Raw genomic sequence first — 23,264 nt, 5'->3', positions numbered from 1 at the left:
TTGTTTCTCAACATGACAGGACAGGATGGCTGGTCTAGACATTTAGACACACAGTAAATGACCATGTCCTGTTTTATACAAGGCTAAAGTACTTTGGGATCAGCTTGAAAGCAGACAGCGAATATTTTCATAGTTAATCTTAATTGGTAACAGTTAAAAAAGTGTAATGACCTAAAAAGTGTGTAAAGAAGAGCACCAATGAATTAAATTGGATGCAATAATACAGTACAGCCACTACACACAAAATGGAGCTGTGCTTCCAACTGCGTTCTTTATGTTGATTCCAATGCTGGAGAAAGCTGGAGTCACCCAATCAGTGGGGGTGTGAATACCCCCAATGATATCTTATATTTATAGGTATACAGTAGCATAAAAAAGGAAGCACACTTTTAATAGTTAAGCAATTGTGCAAAAATATTTTTATATGGATCCTTGAATGGATCTATACATCATGATTAGAGATGAGCGAACATGCTCGTCCGAGCTTGATGCTCGGTCGAGCATTAGGGTACTCGAAACTGCTCGTTACTCGGGCGAATACTTCGCCCGCTCGAGAAAATGGCAGCTCCCGCCGTTTTGCTTTTTGGCGGCCAGAAACAGAGCCAATCACAAGCCAGGAGACTCTGCACTCCACCCAGCATGACGTGGTACCCTTACACGTCGATAGCAGTGGTTGGCTGGCCAGATCAGGTGACCCTGGGATAGACTAGCCGCTGGCCGCGCTGCTCGGATCATTCTGTCTCTGGATGCCGCTAGGGAGAGAGCTGCTGCTGGTCAGGGAAAGCGTTAGGGTGTTCTATTAGCTTACTGTTAGGCAGGAGTGATTCTCAAAGAACCCAACAGCCCTTCTTAGGGCTACAATAACGTTCTACTTTTTTTATTTTAATTTGCATCTTTTACCATTTTGTGAGGAATTAGCAGGGGGACTTGCTACCGTTGTGTTTAGCTCTTAGTGGCACACATATCCATAGCAAAGACCGAAGTGGGAAAATTCAGTAGGGGTTGGATTTCTATTAGGCAATAACTCAGTGTCATCTCATCTGGCATAGTACTGTGCTTCCTTTGATACTTGGCTAGAAAATAGCCATAGGAGAATACAAACAGCTTCTTGAAGCCTACAGTAGCGTTCTATATATTTGATTTCTGGTTGATCTGCTGGTGGCTGTAGTTTCTGCAGTGCATGTACTTGCCAATTCTGAGCAATTTGTAGTGAGACTTGCGACCGCTGTGTTCTGCGCTTAGTGGCGCACATATCCATAGCAAAGGCCGAAGTGGCAAAATTCAGTAGGGGTTGGATTTCTATTAGGCAATAACTCAGTGTCATCTCATCTGGCATAGTAGTGTGCTTCCTTTGATACTTGGCTAGAAAATAGCCAGAGGAGAATACAAACAGCTTCTTGAAGCCTACAGTAGCGTTCTATATATTTGATTTCTGGTTGATCTGCTGGTGGCTGTAGTTTCTGCAGTGCATGTACTTGCCAATTCTGAGCAATTTGTAGTGAGACTTGCGACCGCTGTGTTCTGCGCTTAGTGGCGCACATATCCATAGCAAAGGCCGAAGTGGCAAAATTCAGTAGGGGTTGGATTTCTATTAGGCAATAACTCAGTGTCATCTCATCTGGCATAGTAGTGTGCTTCCTTTGATACTTGGCTAGAAAATAGCCATAGCAATAGGATAGGATTGTTTGGTTTTAAAAACTCAAAAAAAAAAAAAAAACACAAAAAAAAAAAAAACACAAAAAAACACCAAAAAAAACAAAAAGAAGTAAAAAAAAAAAAAAAGTTATAACTCTCATTTTAAAAATGTTTAACCCGAGGGCTAGGGGTAGAGGACGAGGGCGGGGACGTGGGCGTCCAACTACTGCAGGGGTCAGAGGCCGTGGTCCTGGGCGGGGTGAGACACCACCTGCTGATGAGGGAGCAGGGGAACGCCGCAGAGCTACACTCCCTAGGTTCATGTCTGAAGTTACTGGGACTCGTGGTAGAGCACTGTTGAGGCCAGAACAGTGCGAACAGGTGATGTCGTGGATTGCCGACAATGCTTCGAGCAATTTGTCCACCAGTCAGTCTTCCACGCAGTCCACCCATGTCACCGAAATCGGCACTCCTCCAGCTCCTGCACCTCAGCCTCCTCCCCCCCAGTCTGCCCCCTCCCAGCAAAATTTGCCATTTGAACCGGCATACTCTGAGGAACTGTTTTCTGGACCCTTCCCACAGTCACAAACCACTTGTCCGGTTGCTGATGAGCAATTTTCCGATGCCCAGGTTTTCCACCAGTCACAGTCTGTGGGTGATGATGACCTTCTTGACGTAGTGGAAGTGTGTAAAGAGGTGTCCGACGATGAGGAGACACGGTTGTCAGACAGTGGGGAAGTTGTTGTCAGGGCAGGAAGTCCGAGGGGGGAGCAGACTGAGGGATCGGAGGATGATGAGGTGACAGACCCAAGCTGGGTTGAGAGGCCGGGTGAACACAGTGCTTCTGAGACGGAGGAGAGTCCTCGACCTGAACAGGTTGGAAGAGGCAGTGGTGGGGCCAGACGGAGAGGAAGGGCCAGAGCTGGTGCATCAGCGCCACTGTCAACTAGTGAAGCTCCCGTGGTGAGGGCTCTTGCGGCGAGGGCTAGATCTTCAGAAGTGTGGAGGTTCTTTAAGGAAACACCGGATGACCGACGGACTGTGGTGTGCAACATTTGCCAAACCAGGCTCAGCAGGGGTTCCACCACTACTAGCTTAACTACCACCAGTATGCGCAGGCATATGAATGCTAAGCACCCCACTCAGTGGCAACAAGCCCGTTCACCTCCGGCCGTGCACACCACTGCTCCTTCCCCTGTGTCAGCTGCTAGTCAGCCCCCTGCCCAGGACCCTGGCACAAAAACCCCATCGTCGCCTCCACGATCCTCCACAGCATCCACCAGCGTTCAGCTCTCCATACCCCAGACGCTGGAGCGGAAACGCAAATATAGTGCAACCCACCCGCACGCCCAAGCCCTTAATGTGCACATCTCCAGATTGCTTAGCCTGGAGATGCTGCCCTATAGGCTAGTAGAGACCGAGGCCTTTCGCAACCTCATGGCGGCGGCCGCCCCTCGGTATTCGGTCCCCAGCCGCCACTACTTTTCCCGATGTGCCGTCCCAGCCCTGCACCAGCACGTGTCAGACAACATCATCCGTGCCCTGACCAACGCCGTTTCTGACAAGGTCCACCTGACCACGGACACGTGGACGAGTGCTGCCGGGCAGGGCCACTATATATCGCTGACGGCACATTGGGTTAACTTGGTGGAGGCTGGGACCGAGTCTGACCCTGGGGCTGCTCATATACTGCCGACGCCGAGGATTGCGGGGCCTACCTCGGTCCAGGTGTTTCAGGCCTACTATGCCTCCTCCTCCTCCCACCCCTCCTCCACCTCCTCCTCCGAACTACCATCCGTGGGCACGGCGCCATCAGTCGGTAGCTCTAGGCACAGCAGCAGTGCCGTCGCTAAGCGACAGCAGGCGGTGCTCAAACTGCTGAGCCTAGGCGACAAAAGGCACACCGCCCAAGAGCTATTACAGGGCATCACGGCGCAGACTGATCTGTGGCTGGCACCGCTGAACCTCAAGCCGGGAATGGTTGTGTGTGACAACGGCCGTAACCTGGTGGCGGCTCTGCAACTCGGCAGACTGACACATGTGCCATGCCTGGCCCATGTGTTAAATCTGATAGTGCAGCGTTTCCTCAAGACATACCCCAATCTGTCTGATTTGCTCACGAAGGTGCGCCGCATCTGTGCGCATTTCAGGAAGTCCAGCCCAGATGCTGCCACTCTCAGGGCAGCGCAGCGCCGCCTCCAACTGCCCGCTCACCGACTGTTGTGCGACGTGCCCACGAGGTGGAATTCAACACTGACCATGTTATCCAGAGTTTACCAGCAGCGCAGAGCGATTGTAGACTGCCAGATGTCAACTTCCACCAGAACTGGTAGTCAGGTCAGTCAGCTTCCTCAAGTCTACAATGAGGAGTGGACGTGGATGTCTGATATCTGTCAGGTGCTGAGTAACTTTGAGGAGTCAACACAGATGGTCAGTGGCGATGCCGCCATCATCAGCCTCACCATCCCGCTGCTTGGCCTGTTGAAAAACTCTCTGGTCAGCATGAAGTCGGAAGCTTTGCGCTCGTCACAAGAGACGGGGGAAGAATATTCCCTTGTTGATAGCCAAAGCACCCTGAGGTCTGTTTCTCAGCGCATATCGGAGGAGGTGGAGGTGGAGGAGGATGAGGAGGAAGAGGAGGAGAATGTTGGCGAGACACAAGAGGGGACCATTGTTGAGTCCTTCACTGTTCAGCGTGTATGGGCAGAAGAAGAGGAGTTGGAGGAGTTGGAGGAGGAGGAAATGGACAGTCAGGCCAGTGAGGGGAGTGAATTCTTACGCGTTGGTACTCTGGCGCATATGGCAGATTTCATGCTAGGCTGCCTATCCCGTGACCCTCGCGTTCAAAGAATTTATTCCAGCACCGATTACTGGGTGTTCACTCTCCTGGACCCACGGTACAAGCAAAATCTTCCCACTCTCATCCCTGGAGAGGAAAGGAGTGTGAGAATGCATGAATACCAGCAGGCCCTGGTGCACAAGCTGAAACAGTATTTCCCTTCTGACAGCGCTAGCGGCAGAGTGCGTAGTTCTGCGGGACAAGTAGCGAGGGAGAGTAGGCGAGCAGGCAGCTTGTCCAGCACTGGCAAGGGTACGCTTTACAAGGCTTTTGCCAGCTTTATGTCACCCCAGCAAGACACTGTCACCTGTCCCCAGTCTCGGCAGAGTAGGGCTGATCTTTACAGAAAGATGGTGAGGGAGTACGTAGCTGACCATACCATCGTCCTAAATGATCACACAGCTCCCTACAACTACTGGGTTTCAAAGCTGGACATGTGGCACGAACTGGCGCTGTACGCCTTGGAGGTTCTTGCCTGCCCTGCCGCTAGCGTCTTGTCCGAGCGGGTTTTCAGTGCAGCTGGTGGCATCATCACCGATAAGCGTACACGCCTGTCGACTGACAGCGCTGACAGGCTGACGCTTATTAAAATGAATAAAGGCTGGATTTCTCAGAATTTCCAATCTCCACCAGGTGAAGGAAGCTCAACCTGAATAATTGATCCACTCCTCCTCCTCCTCCTCATTTTCCTCCTTCTCCTCCTCTTTGTACAGTAAAGCAGAGGAAAATGGCTATTTTTTGACAGGGCCCACTGGCTCTTGCTATAGTACTTCATGCATTTAATTTTTCTGGAGGGCCACCTACCCGGTCCTCTGTTTGAAACAATTTTTGTGAGTGCCACATACAGGCACTCAATCTATTCCATTTTTCTGGAGGGCCACCTACCCGGTCCTCTGTTTTAAAAAATTTTTGGGACTGCCACATACAGGCACTCAATCTATTCCATTTTACTGCAGGGCCACCTACCTGCTCCTCTGGTTTGAACAATTTTTGGGACTGCCACATACAGGCACTCAATCTATTCCATTTTACTGGAGGGCCACCTACCTGCTCCTCTGGTTTGAAACATTTTTGGGACTGCCACATACAGGCACTCAATCTATTCCATTTTACTGCAGGGCCACCTACCTGCTCCTCTGGTTTGAACAATTTTTGGGACTGCCACATACAGGCACTCAATCTATTCCATTTTACTGCAGGGCCACCTACCTGCTCCTCTGGTTTGAACAATTTTTGGGACTGCCACATACAGGCACTCAATCTATCCCATTTTACTGGAGGGCCACCTACCTGCTCCTCTGGTTTGAAAAATGTTTGGGACTGCCACATACAGGCACTATCCAAATTAAATTGTCTCCATAGCAGCCTCCACACGTTGTCTCCATTGCTACCTCCAAAAGTCGTCCATATAGCTGCCTCCATACATCGTCCCTTTATCAAACGAGGTGTGTCAGGCAGAAATTTGGGTTGTTTTCATGGATTCCACATCAAAGTTGTTAACTTTGTCGCCACCCTGCTGTGTTATCCACAAAATATACTGGCAAACTTTTACCATTTAGGGATATTATTTCAGCGCTTCTTGCGCATCTGTTTACATTCCCCTCACCCGGCATATCCTAAACTTATAAGAACGCTACTACACTTGATCTTATACAAAAGGTTCTTAGAAGTGCTGTTTGGGGAGTAGCCTAGAGACAGGGGCTTGGATTGGCGAAAGCTCGCCTGGCAGCGGAACGCCAGCTCCATGCGCATCATGCGCTTCTTGCGCATCTGTTTACATTCCCCTCACCCGCCATATCCCAAACTTATAAGAACGCTACTACACTTAACTTGGTGCAGGCTGGGACCGAGTCTGACCCTGGGGCTGGTCATATACTGCCGACGCAGAGAATTGCGGGGCCTACCTCGGTCCAGGTCTCAAAGGCCTACTATACCTCCTCCCACCCCTCCTCCACCTCCTCCTCCTCCGAATTACCATCTGTGGGCATGGCGCCATCAGTCGGTAGCTCTAGGCACAGCAGCAGTGCCGTCGCTAAGCGACAGCAGGCGGTGCTGAAACTGCTGAGCCTAGGCGATAAAAGGCACACCGCCCAAGAGCTATTACAGGGCATTCCACATCAAAGTTGTTAACTTTGTCGCCACCCTGCTGTGTAATCCCCAAAATATACTTGCAAACTTTTACCATTTAGGGATATTATTTCAGCGCTTCTTGCGCATCTGTTTACATTCCCCTCACCCGCCATATCCTAAACTTATAAGAACGCTACTACACTTGATCTTATACAAAAGGTTCTTAGAAGTGCTGTTTGGGGAGTAGCCTATAGACAGGGGCTTGGATTGGCGAAAGCTCGCCTGGCAGCGGAGCTCCAGCTCCATGCCAAGATCCAACTAACATAGTTTTAACTGCAGCACCTTTAATCTACTACTAGTTCACTGCCTCCATACATGGTCCCCTTATCAAACGAGCTGTGTCAGGCAGAATTTTGGGTTGTTTTCATGGCTTCCATGTTAACTTTGTCGCCACCCTGCTGTGTAATCCACAAAATATACTGGCAAACTTTTATCATGTACCGATATTATTTGAGCGCTTCTTGCTCACCTCCTTTGGTTCCTCTCTGCCACCCATTGGTTTGAAGCCTGAGTCCATTTAGGGTATGTCGCCATGACACTCTCTAGCCTGCTGCCGCTGCCTCTGCATGCCGTCCCCTATAGTGTCAGGGTCAATTATTGGATGTTTTAGATGCTATCTAGCTTCATTCTGTCACTCTGTCATGGCCATGCTGTTGCCCATAATTTTGGCATAATGGTGCGATTATGCAGCCTCAGAGGCATCCATGCATGCTGCCCCTGCTGTTTCCTGTCCATTTCCGTGGTGTTTCCATCCTTTTCTGAGGTTCCCAGGTGTTTGGCCAAGCTTCCCTGTGCAGAGCCTTGGTCCCCTTGAAAAATGCTCGAGTCTCCCATTGACTTCAATGGGGTTCGTTATTCGAGACGAGCACTCGAGCATCGGGAAAAGTTCGTCTCGAATAACGAGTACCCGAGCATTTTAGTGTTCGCTCATCTCTAATCATGATGCCATTAAGGGGGCTGTATGAAGAGCTCCCATGGGCCGATCCAACATACACCAGCAATTCGTGCTGTTATTCACCATGTTGGTTCAAATCGTCCCATCCATTGGGAACATCAGAGGTGGTGGCAATCCATTGCTGTGACAGCCGAAGTCTCTTCAAGACTCCCATTCCTGTCATAGAGATATTTGAATTCAGATGCAGTAAATGCACCATATTCTGCAATAATGTAGTACTGCAGTAAATTGTATGAGCATTCGGACCTTCTAAAGTCCGAGTACCTTAGGATGCCTAAAAAAACTTTTCAAATGATCCCTTTTTGCCTAAAACTGAAAGAAAAATTAATAAACATGTAACATATTCCATGTCCCAAAATGCCAATATAAAAATATTTAAAAAAAATATTCTTCTGTATTGGAAGAAAATACTCTCAATACTATGATCTTTTTGCCATTGAACCACACAAAAAAATAATAAAAAGTGATCATATTGGTTAAAATTAAAATATCCTGCAAAAAATGCCACTTATACATCTCTATACACAAATTATAAAAACATTATAGGTGTTAATGATAATATGGCGAAATGAAGACATTTATGTTTTTGTAAAAGAGATTAAAACATTTTTAAATGTACCAAACCATAATAAAACCTATACTAATTTGGTATCTATGTGATCGTACCGCACAAAAGAATAAAGGGGAGGAGTCTTTTAAAGAACACACTCTGTAAAAACAGCCCACAAGAAAATGGTGCAAATGTATTTTTATGTCAATTTCGCAGCATTTGTGCTATTTTAAATCTTCCAAGATGGGATATTAAATATTGACTATAGGCAGTAAAATTAATTACATAGAAAACATGCTATCATAAAATAGAACTAAATTATGGCTTTCGTAAGATGCCAAGGGGTTAATTTGATACATTTTCAATAGTTTTAAATTATATAGTATATTTTATATATTTTGCCCCTGTCCTGTAAGTGGCTCTTAGTTTGAGAGTGGTCATCTCCAGAGGTTTTACTTTACTATACATAGAAATTTACTTTATTATAATAGAAATTATTCTCAGAATTGTGTGATCCAAATTCCAGTTGAGTGCATGGGTCCCCCCTGTATTTTGTATGGAATACACAAAGGTCATCTGATCTGCTCACAAGGACTTTGAGTTTGTACACGGTCAGCTCTGTGTGTGGTCCTTGACCTGGATTACTCATGAACACTGCACTAATGAGGAAGATTAAAAGTAATTTATGAATTTATTAAATACTATTCAGAATTGATGGTGTTTATGGTTATCAGAAAAACAATATAGTAACAGCAATGAATGAGCTTGGTGGTTACAAACTATTAAAGGTACAGAGCTCGGCAGTTACTATGGCCAAGTGAACTATTTTGTAAATGAAGGGGCAAACTGCACAATGTCATCGATTTTTGGTAAGGGCAAAGTGTTATAGATATAGTATCTAGAGACTAATATAGTTTACTAGTTCCATTCTGTCTCAGTAACTTTCTTTTATTGATATGTGTTGGGATACATTGGTCTGGTACTACCACAATAAATGGTCAAAAACAGAAGTAAAGTAAATTCAAGGGACACCTCCTGTCTTCAGAACGGGTAATCTACAGACCAAGAGATAAATGAGATTGGCCAGCACCATAGGAAACTATTTTGTATAGGTTGCACCATAAATTGTGCAAATTTCAGAAGTTAAGAAATAAAGAAAAGAGCATCAAAGAGAATGACTAAAAAAAAAGCAGGTGCAAATTGCAAGACTTAAGATACATCTGCCCCAAAGTGTTTGGATGAATATTTTTGCAGCATTTGTACATTATACTACATGTCACTGCTACTAGTGGTAGCTCCCCTTTCATTCGAGCTGTCGTGTACTAATATTACACATCCATGCCGGTGAACAGCAAGCATATATCAGCTGTTTAGATCCGTCTTAGACTTCTGGCAGGCAGCCGCCTCCTCTCAGAGGTTGACGTATTTACAAGCAGGGCAGGGTCTGATTAACTGTCAGTTCGTAAAGTTGTTCAAATATGCAATCCTTTTGGGGTTGTAATTTTCTGCTCTATTCTGCTATTTTACCAAGACCAAGCCAGAGAGGAAAATGCTCACATCCCATTCACTTGACTGATTAAAAATGTAAGATTTGGGTGTGACCATGAGCTCATCTGACATTGCATGTCAAAATGTTTGTAACGATCAAAGCAACATAACGCACATCGGGACCCAAAAGTTTATTGTCAAGGAAGCTGAACTAAGTTTTCCTATTTCACAATGACAAGATTGATTGGATCATGGTCTAAAGTTATTTGAGCCTATGAGAAATCTTGTATGCTTCCCTTGGTATGCAAATATAGTACAAGGCTGCCAATTAGTCGTAAAACTAGTTAATTAAAAGCCGGGATATTCACTACTGGAACACATCTTGTGGACAGTTATCCTTTAATTCCTTTTGTAGACTCAATAATAACATTTACTGTAGGTCTGATGCACATAGCTGGAGTAGGTTCTCTCAATATTTTGCTCTAGAAGCAGTACAAGGAAAGAATACCTATAATACTGTGGGATGTCATGAATTTGGTACATTTATCAGGCATGTACACCACAAAACTAACCAAAACCATCATTTACCCCCTCGCACCACCTCAAGTCAGGTACAACAGCACAGCCGGCCAGAACCCAATGATATATCCAGGATGGCGAAGGGGACATTTTTTCCAAATATTCAGTCTCACAATATGCCTGTGGACTCTTTATGGATCTGTGTGCCTCATAGATCCATATAGATACAAACGGAAGCTAGCAGTGATGGGCGGCGTCACGGGAGAATGGGTGCGGGGAAAAAGGTAAGTATATGTTCTTTTTTATATACCGTATTTTCCGGGCCATTAGGCGCACCGGAATATAAGGCGCATTAGTCCGATGCGCCTTATATATGTAATAATTCCATATATAAGGCGCAGCGGACTATAAGGCGCGTGGTCCGGGGGCGTGTCGGAGGTCCGGGGGCGGAGCGGAGACCCGACGGGACGCGACGCGGAGAAGAGACGCAACGCGACCCGAAGACGAGACCCGACGAGACGCGGCGACACGGGGAAGGTGAGTGGGGAAGGGGAGGGGGAGGTGGAGGAGGGCAGCGGACCATACTTACATAGGTCCCCGCTACCGGAGACAGCAGATCTCCAGCGGGAACTGCAGACCACGCGGCAGAAGTTGTTCGTGCCGCGTGGTCTGCAGTTCCCGCTGGAGATCTGCTGTCTCCGGTCTCCGGTAGCGGGGACCTATGTAAGTATGGTCCGCTGCCCAGCGCCATACATAGGGCGCACCGGACTATAAGGCGCACTTTGGATTTCCACGGAAATCCAAGGCTTTTAAGTGCGCCTTATAGTCCGGAAAATACGGTAATACAAAAAAAATTTCCTTAACTTCCACTTAAAGGTGGCTGAATGGGTAGAAGTTGTTTCTAATAAAATTCAATGAATATTAACTCGCTGCACACTGGTTAAAAAGCTGTTAAAATTACCAATTTATTCGTAAACTGACAGAAAAATAGGGTACTAGGGTAGGGCTATTGAGAAATACATACGGTGTGTCCTGTAGTACTGATCTTTCATACAGTAATGTGCATGAGCAGCTAGTAGAATAAAATCCATTACTTTCTCTTTATCTTGTTTCCATTTACAGGCAGCAAGCAGAGTTCTAAAACACTGTAAAATTCTAAAACACAAGATTTAATATATATTTCACCCTAGTTTGTGATTTAAAGGTGCAGGGTCTTTTTACACCTTAACTTGGCATTTAAAAGGGTTGTCCACATACAGCAAATAAGTGATTTATGTAAGGAAACTTATACAATTTTACAATATACTTTCTGTATCAATTCTTCATTTTTTCTAGATCTCTACTTGCTGTTCTGCTATGGGAAGCTTCTATAATTACTTTCAGTGAATAGAAATCTGTCCATGGTCTTCTTCCCACCAGCATGGACAGATTTCTATCCACTGGAGTGACAGCAAGCAGAGATCTTAAAAACTGTGAGGAATTGATACTGAATGTAAGTTGGAAAATTGTATAACTTTTCCTTATACAAACAATATAGACTATTTGCTAAAACCTGCTTTAAGCCACATCTCTGCCCTGCATGCTACTTCAATGAGAAGGAGGCTTAATGTGAGGGGTGTGGCCTCCACATCTTCCTAAGTTTACTTTCTTTTAGATAGATTTTCAGATCCACGAATCTCCCCAACTGGAGCAATGTATAGTAGAAGAATGGGGCACATTTACTTGGTACCTGTGCCCATTTGCCGCAATTCATGAAGATCGTGTGCCCGATTTCCTGCATGTGTCGCTTCCCCGATCAGGTCCGCCAGAGATCACCATCTTCCCCCTGGTGTATGTAAGTGCACGGCTTGCGACACAAATTAATTTTTTTAAATCCTGCGCGTTGTCCAAATCCGATGCCCCCCCCCGATTTGTGTCGCGTAAAAGCCGGCGTGATTGCAAGACATAAGGGTTGCGTGCGACACAATCCCCGACGCGATGCCCAACAAAAATGTGGCCGCAGGACCCTTTGTAAATAAGCCCCAATGTGTGTAGAACTTATACAGAAAATATAATAAATAGAGATGAGCGAACACTAAAATGCTCGAGTGCTTGTTACTCGGGTCCAACTTTTCCTGATGCTCGAGTGCTCGTATGGAATAACAAACCCCATTGAAGTCAATGGGAGACTCAAGCATTTTTCACTGAAAGAACACATTGCAGATGTTTGCAGATGTTTTCACTGAAAGAACCCATTGAAAGAACACTGAAGAACACATTGCAGATGTTCCGTACATATGCTAACTTATCCGAAGACACGCGTGCCGAACGGTGTTCTTCACAATAGTATGTGAAGAACAATATGTGTGAAGAACACATTGCAGATGTTTCCATACATCTGCAATGTGTTCTTCACACATATTGTTCTTCACATACTATTGTGAAGAACACCTTTCTGCACTAATGTCTTCGGATAAGTTAGCATATGTACGGAAACATCTGCAATGTGTTCTTCACTGTGTTCTTCACTTAAATTATCCTGTGTTCATTGTGTTCACTGTATTCATTGTATTCTTCACTGTTCTTCACTGTATTACGTTAAGTAAATGCTCGATCTCGAGCCGGCGAGATACTCGTCCGAGCAACGAGTCGTTTCGAGTACGCTACTACTCGAACGAGCATCAAGCTCGGACGAGTATACTCGCTCATCTCTAATAATAAGCATTACAACAAATAATAATATAAAATGCACCATCTGCTTATGCATAATTCAGGTTCCAGTTATTGATTTTCTTTGTTTTATTGTTTTTTTGGCACAATAAGTAATATATACTATTTTTAAAGCATAAACTTTCACCCATGTGCCCTACGTTACATGCATTTATTACATTAGATCTTCAAACCATTTATAATCAGGGTAGGACATGGTTATACTGTGGTGGAAGTATAATGATGTGCACATGTCAGTAATAGCATTTACAGATTATACTGGTGATGAGTGTCTGCTAAAACTTATGCATGTTCTTGGCAGATTCTCATTGATATCAGACAACGGCTCCCCTAGTGGCAGAGTATTGCCAACAGACTCCTGTCTATATTTGGTTCTTTGGCCTCTGACATAAGGCACATTGTCCCCAGGTGGTGAATTCCAGCTGTTACTTATTTAAAGGGCCTGATACATGACTGCCTCTCTCACAATATGAAATCAATTCATTTACGTCCATATACAAGTTTTCTTTCTCTGAGTCATACGTAATTTAGATGATGTTACTAACACTAATAATTACGCCAGCCCCAGCAGCTGCTTCACTACACTGCTGCCAAGGATACAGAAAATCAATCTATTTTACTATGTGTATTATTACAGGACTGGGTTGTGAATATTCTGTCATTTTTATCTTGGAACAATTATGAATTAGTGGTTTTAGCACATCCTTTGATTTTACACTGATTAGCTTGATGTTTTACTCTGAGATGAAGTATTTAGGATTTTTTTTATTATGAGGCACAGGGATATATGTGAATAATTACCCTATGACCCTAAAAGAAGGCCAAGTGCAGACTATTAAACTGCAGCTGCTGCGCCCTAATACACAATCTCAACCTCCCCAACCATAATATATAAGTTATAGACACCATGGGGCCCCTAAGGCAAATGTGCAACCCCAATTTTTTATGTTCTGTTGTCATTGTACAGTATAAAGTGATAATGGCTGGCACATAATACAATCATTTGTCTACAGTGACAATTTTACCACAGTTATCCACCATAATGTCAGCTATTTGCCAGCAGTGTAGTAGGTGCAACCTAGTGTATCCAGCTGGTGACCCTGGCACCTCCACTTTTACCTTGTCTGAGGGACAACCCGCATAATTAAACAGGGTATTACAATGGACAAAACATAATCTCAATAACAATTTTAATGGTTGTTATGTAATACATAACAATTACCGTATATACTCGTGTACAAACCGAGTTTTTCAGCACAAAAAATGTGCTGAAAAACCTCACCTCACCACGAGTCAATTAAAAAAAAAAAAAAAAAACTTACATACTCACCCTCCGGCACCCCAATGCTCGGCGCGCTGGCAGTATACTACATGGGGCTGGTTGGTTGTATACTACACGGGGCTGGTTGGTTGTATACTACACGGGGCTGGCTGTCTCTATACTACAGGGGGCTGGCTGGCTACATACTACAGGGGGCTGACTATATTCTACTCAGGGATGGCTATATACTATATACAGGGGGCTGGCTGACTGGCTACTGGGAGGCTGTGACCAATGCATTTCCCACCCTCGGCTTATACTCGAGTCAATAGGTTTTCCCAGTTTTTGGTGTTAAAATTAGGGGTCTAGGCTTATACTCAGGTTGGCTTATACTCGAGTATATACGGTAATACATGAGTGAAGTAGCAGTATTTTACGCTTATTTCATAAACTGTATATATTCTAAAGCAGAGCATAAAAATGTAAATTAGATAATGGTAAAATAACAAACTAAGAGAGAACTTTTAGACACCTGCATGTTATTGGTGTTACTCTGCCACCTAGTGCTAATTTCCTTAATTATCTGAAAAACCTGATATTACTAGCAGTCTAACTTTCCAGTTTTATTGACTTTGCAAAAGTGATGTGGTGTACCAGAGTGACTGAAACCCTCTGATAGCAAGTTGTCCAAATGATTGCCAAAAGCGTGTCCCTATCAGCCATAGCAAAATCAGTTTGGTGATTTCTAGAATGTTGCATCTTTACAACATCACAAACTCATTCAAGTTCCCTAAGAGGGCAAGTGACCCTTGAAAGACAAATGCAAGAGAAGAAAGGATAATGTGGAGAATCTCCATGGATAATCGCTTCCACATTGCAGCTAGAATTGCTCACCAGTTCGGCACTGAACAGGGAAAGGATCTGTCCTGTATAATAAGGACTGAAAACCCACTCTGCAGTGACCAAACTTCTTGTTAGCAAAAGGCTAGACTCACCTTTGCTGAGGAGCAGGTTGTGTGGACAGAGGAGAAGTGGTCCACAGTGAGGGAGAACATTATACTTGTCGACAAACTGAGGAAAGACCAAACCTAAAGTGTGTATAGAGGTTGGTGAGAAGTTGTGTAGGTAGTGTAATGTTTAGAGAATGATTTCTGCTGCAGGAGTAGGACCTCTCATACAGCTTAATGCCAGAGTGAACGCAAGTGTGAATCAGAATCGTCTTCAACAACATGTGGTTCCTTCCTTGCATTCTTCACTCAATCGGTCAGCAATTTTCATGCAGGTCGATGCTCCCTGTCACACAACAAAATGGGTACAGCAGTTCCTCGAAACAGATAGCATTGAAACAATGAAATGGGCAACCCGGAGTCCTGGCTAGCCCAAATACTGGAAAATCCTTGGTGACAAAGAGGCTGGAACAAGAGTGTACCAAAATGACACCAGGGCAGTGTGAGAAACTGTGTCCTTTGGCAGCAGATGTGCTGAAGTCACTCAAAGCCAAGGCCTGTGCACTTCATACGGATTGGTGACTGTTATACCCTTCAGAAAATGTCCTTATAATATTTCTATGTGCTACAGTCATTGCTGTTTTCTAATTATGATCATCACATTTTTTTGCAAAATAAAGGTTTTATGTTGATATAGTTTGGTAATTTTATCTAGTAGCATGTTGTACCCCTTACAAAAATCCATCAAATGTTGATACATGGAGTTTCATTTGTTGAAAAAAAACAAGTGAACTTAAATTGTTCTTTAATTTTGGATATAACAGTGAAGAACACACATACTTAGAACAAGCAGAAGAATTTACAAAGAGACTGATCAAAAGAGGCTATACTCTAGCGTTACTTAACAAAGGCAAAACAGAGGCGCTAAAAAATCCCCCCAACAATTACTTAATCCAACTAAAAAACAGAGAAGAAAAAGAGAGATTAATTTTTTCATTAGATTACAATGTAATGGCCTCAGTTATTAAAAAGCGTAAAAATGGGTAATTTTAAATGCAGTGGCTGCAATCACTGTCCATTTATTCATAAAGGACAGACATTGAATATAGGAGGAATAAGTCACAGAATTACACAATTTATTACGTGCATATCATGTTATATGGTTTATAATATTTTTTTGTCCCAGTGGTCATTTTTATAAAGGTAAAACTATACGTACACTATTTACACGATTTCGCGAGCATAAGAATTCAATTACCAGTGGCAAAGGAGCACCTCATTTAATAAAACATGTTCATAAAGTTCATAAAAGTGATTCAAGTTGTCACGGGTGCTCCCGCGATCCATGTCACGGATCATGGGTACACCCGTGCTCTGCTGGCTGCCTGTCCCTGTCCCCTGGCCTGCACTTATCTCTCCTGGCTCCTGGCCGTGCTCGGGTCCCAGCGTGCAGGCCACACGCCTCTTGCCTCTAGGATGCGCGCTCCCGCTGCTAGGGCGCGCACGTGCTCACTTCCCTGAACTTAAAGGGCCAGCGTCCTTCCCATTGGCGCTGGTCACTTCCGGGCTTCCTATATAACCCGGCGGCTTCCTTCACTCCCCGCCAGATCTTCAAGTTTTCCCAACTGAAGTGAAAGCCTCCTGTGTGTATCCCGAGGTCCCGTTCCTGTGTGTTTCCCGAGGTCCCGTTTCCTGTGCATTTTCAGATGCCTCCTTGTTGCCATGGCTGCCACCACGGGTCCCATACCAACCCCCGCGGTGGTCCAGAGGGTCCACAGACTCTTCCCAAAGAGACTCTTCCCGCACCCCAGTGCGTGACACAAGTGTACTTATATATACAGGTTTAGAACAAATTCCAGTTTCGATTAACGGAGATGATAGACATAAAAGTCTTCTAACAAGGGAAGCATGGTGGATTATCAAAACAGAAGCCTTAGGAAGTCTTGAATTCAATGACAATAATGATATGGGCGATTTTTATTAAACCACTATCACATTCAAAGAAATGTATTATGGATATAGTACCTTATTCCTCATAAACCCTTCTTCCCCCTTTGAACTTTATTTTTGGGTTCTTACACAAATAGCTGTAAGCTATTAGAAAGTCCGAACCATAACTCCTCCCTATGTAATCACGAACCCCAGGTGGTCGAAAGAGTATGTGCGAAGTACACTCTGTCACGGGTGTTCCTGTGACCCATATCTTGGGTTGTGTTACCCATGTCCCTCGCTGCCCGCAAGCTCCTTACCTGTCCCCGTTCCTGCTCCTCCAGCTGTGCGCGTGCATCCTCACCTGCTTCAGGAGATTTAAAGGGCCAGCGCATCGTTAATTGCCGCTGGCTATTTCCCAGAATTTCATATAAACCAGCCTCTCGCTGCACACCTTGCAGGATCTCCGTGGTTAGTGAGTAGAAAAAGCTTGTTCCCAAGTTTGTTTTCCCGTTGTGACCCCGGTTCTGTTCCTGACTACGCTCCTCTGCTGCCTGCCTTGACCGATTGCTACGCCCCCGACTCCGATCCCATGCTGCCCGTCCTGACCTCCTGCCTGTCCCCGACAACGATTCTGCCTCTGTTTACCTCGCCTTGGCTATCACCGCGGACAAAGTCGCACCTGTGGAACGCCCTTGTGGTACCACACCGCAAGAAGTCCAACACGCTTTGAAGCGGTCTCTGGTGAAAACTTAGATTCCAGTCCCAGGTGTCTGCTTACGTCATCGTCCACGGTGGTCCAGTGGGTCCACTGCCCCTCGAGTCTAACACACCCACACAAGTTTCCTCTCAGGTCCGATCTTGCCACAGTGGGCGCGATCTAGATAAGACCCGCCCACTGTTTTTAAACTTTCTTCCATCTCCTTACTGCATTTCTGATCATCCCAAACTTCTTCCGTTTTAGAATTATGGAGGCCACTGTGCTCTTAGGAATCTTAAGTGCTGCAGAAATACTTTAGTAACGTTGGCCAGATCAGTGCCATGCCACAATTCCGTCTCTGAGCTCCTTGGGCAGTTCCTTAGATCTCATGATTCTCATATGCTCTGACATGGACTTTGAGCTATGAGGTCTTGTATAGACAGGCGTGTTCCTTTCCTAAGCAAGCCAAATCAGTTTTATTAAACACAGTTGAACTCCAATGATGGAGTAGAACCATCTCTACTCGGAATCAGGAAGAAATGGACAGCATATGAGTTAAATATGAGTGTCACAGAAAAGGTTTGGAATACTTATGACCATGTGATATTTCAGTTTTTCTTGTTTAATAAATTAGCAAAAATATCTACATTTCAGTTTTTTTCTGTCAAGAGGGTATGCAGAGTGTATATTACTGAGAAAAAAATAACTTTTTTGAGGAAATAAGGAAGAAAGGTGCACAATTGGCACCCATTGACCGAGATTTTTTACATGGATGTGTGAATAGGTAGCGATATTTTTCTCTGTATTTCCCCATTTTTTATCTCCTCAATACCTTTAGAAAATCCACAGTGGTGGTGCTCAAAACAAAACTCAAAACAGCAATAGATTTGAATCTTCACAAGCAGCTGTGCGCGTGCATCCTCACCTGCTTCAGGAGATTTAAAGGGCCAGCGCATCGTTAATTGCCGCTGGCTATTTCCCAGAATTTCATATAAACCAGCCTCTCGCTGCACACCTTGCAGGATCTCCGTGGTTAGTGAGTAGAAAAAGCTTGTTCCCAAGTTTGTTTTCCCGTTGTGACCCCGGTTCCGTTCCTGACTACGCTCCTCTGCTGCCTGCCTTGACCGATTGCTACGCCCCCGACTCCGATCCCATGCTGCCCGTCCTGACCTCCTGCCTGTCCCCGACAACGATTCTGCCTCTGTTTACCTCGCCTTGGCTATCACCGCGGACAAAGTCGCACCTGTGGAACGCCCTTGTGGTACCACACCGCAAGAAGTCCAACACGCTTTGAAGCGGTCTCTGGTGAAAACTTAGATTCCAGTCCCAGGTGTCTGCTTACGTCATCGTCCACGGTGGTCCAGTGGGTCCACTGCCCCTCGAGTCTAACACACCCACACAAGTTTCCTCTCAGGTCCGATCTTGCCACAGTGGGCGCGATCTAGATAAGACCCGCCCACTGTTTTAATTAATTAGGGGATTTTAAAATTGTTTAAGTGTGCTACATATGACCGGTGCCACCATTTAAATACAGGTGTGCAGGCTGAGTGTTTTGAGGCAAGATGAAGCGTTCATAGTAGCATGAAACAGGCCACCCTTCACACTCCTTCCGGTTCTGCAAATTTATCCCTCCATGTGTCACTCGAGTATGTTTCCTTTAAAGAAATAAAGAAGAAATAAAGACAAAGATGTTTTAACTAGTGGTGAGTGCCAGCTCTCTTTCCTCTCTTTTACATCTTTAGAATATAAATCTAAATATAATTTGGACTTCAGCAATGAAATGTAACTTTGCACCAATTTAAAAATCAATGTCCTTTACCTTGATAAATTTGAATTGTCTTACTTTTAGAAAATCTCCTTTAATCTCTTCTTATTAATGAGTTAAATAGATAAAAAAAAAAGGTAAAATCAGGCACAATTGAAGGATTTAGCTTCGGGATTTAGGCTTTAGCTACGGACCTTTTGGGTTTATCGACCTCTTCAGCCTCTTTCTAAAGCGTGTTTTATTACGAAGTCCTGAGTCCTGCTGCCCAGTGGTCACGTGACCTGCGGCTCTTAGTGGGACAGGAAAATATTACAATATCACCAATAATAGGACTTTATGCGTTAAAAAAAACTATTTCTGTTTATACACTGCTGCCATCTTCTGGCTGTTATATTCTCAGATATTACCATCCACAATAAAACTATGGTAAAAAGGAATTCTAAAAAGATTTATATAATAATGGTACACAAATTCTTACATTCACTGATTCTACTAAAGTGCAATTCAATTGCATTGATTGTAAAACTGGCTGGTTATTTTATGACAAGCAATGATGTACAGTATAGAAATTACCACAGCAAATTGATAGTTGTTAGCTGAGCTTTAATACTGGCAAAAACCTTGGTGTGATATGGCGCTGTTTTTGGAAGAGAGCAGCCATGTTTTTCAACTTGTGGACAAGCCCTTTAAAGGGGTTTTCCCACGAACAAAAGTTAGCCCCTATCCACGGGATAGGGCCTAATTTGCTGATCAGTGGGGTCTCAGTGACAAGACCCCCACAGATCACATCGGTCTTTATGCATTCTTATTCATCCTATATTTCTCCTCCGCCTGAAGCGTTTCTACACTCCCCTAAGGGGTAGTGTGTCATCAGAAGAATTCAGATTAAAGCCTATAGGATTAAATTGCAGATGCACGCTTCATTTTACATGCATTTGCCAGCGTCATTCGGCACTATTGAGTTCCCTCAGGTTGGATGGATGCCATTTTCAAGACTCTCCAGAGATGATCAATTAATTTGTTTAGGTCAGGACTCTAGCTGGGCCAGTCAAGAATGGCCACAGAGTTGTTCTGAAACCACTGCTTGTTATTATAGATGTTTGTTTAGGGTCATTGTCTTGTTGGAAGGTGAAGTCCAGAGCACTCTGGAAGAGGTTTTATCAAGGATATCTCTGTACTCGGCCGCATTCATCTTTCCTTCAATTGCAACCAGTCGTTCCGGTTCCCGCAGCTCAAAAAACACCCTCTGCCACCATTATGTTTCACTGTTAGGATTGTATTTGGCAGGTAATGAGCAGTGCCTGGTTTTCTCCACACATACCGCTTAGAATTAATACCAAAAAAGTATAATCTTCATGTCATCAGACCAGAGGATCTTATTTCCCATAGTCTAGGAATCCTTCATGTGTTTTTTTTTCAAACTGGATGCCAGCTTTTATTTGTCTTACACTGGTGTGAGGCTTCCATTGGCACAATCTGCCATAAATTCCCAAATGGTGGAGGGTTGCAGTGTTGACTTTGGGAAACTTTCTTCCATCTCCTTACTGCATTTCTGATCATCCCAAACTTCTTCCGTTTTAGAATTATGGAGGTCACTGTGCTCTTAGGAATCTTAAGTGCTGCAGAAATACTTTAGTAACGTTGGCCAGATCAGTGCCATGCCACAATTCCGTCTCTGAGCTCCTTGGGCAGTTCCTTAGATCTCATGATTCTCATATGCTCTGACATGGACTTTGAGCTATGAGGTCTTGTATAGACAGGCGTGTTCCTTTCCTAAGCAAGCCAAATCAGTTTTATTAAACACAGTTGAACTCCAATGATGGAGTAGAACCATCTCTACTCGGAATCAGGAAGAAATGGACAGCATATGAGTTAAATATGAGTGTCACAGAAAAGGTTTGGAATACTTATGACCATGTGATATTTCAGTTTTTCTTGTTTAATAAATTAGCAAAAATATCTACATTTCAGTTTTTTTCTGTCAAGAGGGTATGCAGAGTGTATATTACTGAGAAAAAAATAACTTTTTTGAGGAAATAAGGAAGAAAGGTGCACTATTGGCACCCATTGACCGAGATTTTTTACATGGATGTGTGAATAGGTAGCGATATTTTTCTCTGTATTTCCCCATTTTTTATCTCCTCAATACCTTTAGAAAATCCACAGTGGTGGTGCTCAAAACAAAACTCAAAACAGCAATAGATTTGAATCTTCACAAGCAGAAAACCAATAGAGATGAAAAACAAAAAAGTTGGCAATCACGATCGGTGTATTAAAATGTCTTTCCCTTTTATTTCATGTAGTTAAAAAACATACGTGTTTCACAAGGAGAGGGTAGACGAAATGTGAGAGGGATGAGTCGTTTTGCGCAGCCTTAGCGCTTTATCTAGCCTTTTGTGATCTTACCAATTGGCTGCAATTAAACATTGAGTGAAAATAAAGTGGTCTGAATACTTTCCGTACCCAATGTATATCAGCTTTCACTCCAATACTCACTGATGGATAAGGACATTTAAACTTACTAATGATTTAGCTCTTTGCAGACAGTGGGGCACATGTATCATCGTTTTTCTGCTGCCTTCTTTCAAAATTGTCTACTATCGGAGTTGTGAGTTTGTGCTTCTTTAAATTTTTTTCAACTTTTTAGGCACATTTTAAAACATGTATAGAAGTAAGTATGGGTCAGCTGCACTTTGATTTGCGCTTAAAAGTCTCTAATTTGCTCAAAAATAGGGGGTGAAGAAGGTGCAATACATTAGGAATGCAACAGACACATACACTAGCAGACTTCTTAACACCATGGCACAGCTTCATAAAAAATGGGCCAATTCTTCCATAAATGGGCAAAAAGAAAATAAGTCAACATAAAGTCAAAATAAAGATGCATATCCCCCCGTGACTGAAAAGTCTCATTCCCTCACAGAGGTGAATCTTGAAATAAAATTACTACAGTGGGGCACATGTATCATCGTTTTTCTGCTGCCTTCTTTCAAAATTGTCTACTATCGGAGTTGTGAGTTTGTGCTTCTTTAAATTTTTTTCAACTTTTTAGGCACATTTTAAAACATGTATAGAAGTAAGTATGGGTCAGCTGCACTTTGATTTGCGCTTAAAAGTCTCTAATTTGCTCAAAAATAGGGGGTGAAGAAGGTGCAATACATTAGGAATGCAACAGACACATACACTAGCAGACTTCTTAACACCATGGCACAGCTTCATAAAAAATGGGCCAATTCTTCCATAAATGGGCAAAAAGAAAATAAGTCAACATAAAGTCAAAATAAAGATGCATATCCCCCCGTGACTGAAAAGTCTCATTCCCTCACAGAGGTGAATCTTGAAATAAAATTACTACAGTGGGGCACATGTATCATCGTTTTTCTGCTGCCTTCTTTCAAAATTGTCTACTATCGGAGTTGTGAGTTTGTGCTTCTTTAAATTTTTTTCAACTTTTTAGGCACATTTTAAAACATGTATAGAAGTAAGTATGGGTCAGCTGCACTTTGATTTGCGCTTAAAAGTCTCTAATTTGCTCAAAAATAGGGGGTGAAGAAGGTGCAATACATTAGGAATGCAACAGACACATACACTAGCAGACTTCTTAACACCATGGCACAGCTTCATAAAAAATGGGCCAATTCTTCCATAAATGGGCAAAAAGAAAATAAGTCAACATAAAGTCAAAATAAAGATGCATATCCCCCCGTGACTGAAAAGTCTCATTCCCTCACAGAGGTGAATCTTGAAATAAAATTTCCTCCAGGTATGGAAAAAGTTAATTGTTAGCCTCCTTATCTTTCTGCCATGTACAGACTGATCACCTTAGGAGAAGAGAGC

This window comes from Engystomops pustulosus, chromosome 1 (genome assembly GCF_040894005.1).
Source record: "Engystomops pustulosus chromosome 1, aEngPut4.maternal, whole genome shotgun sequence".
NCBI lineage: Eukaryota > Metazoa > Chordata > Amphibia > Anura > Leptodactylidae > Engystomops > Engystomops pustulosus.
Note: the sequence above shows the minus strand (reverse complement) of the source record.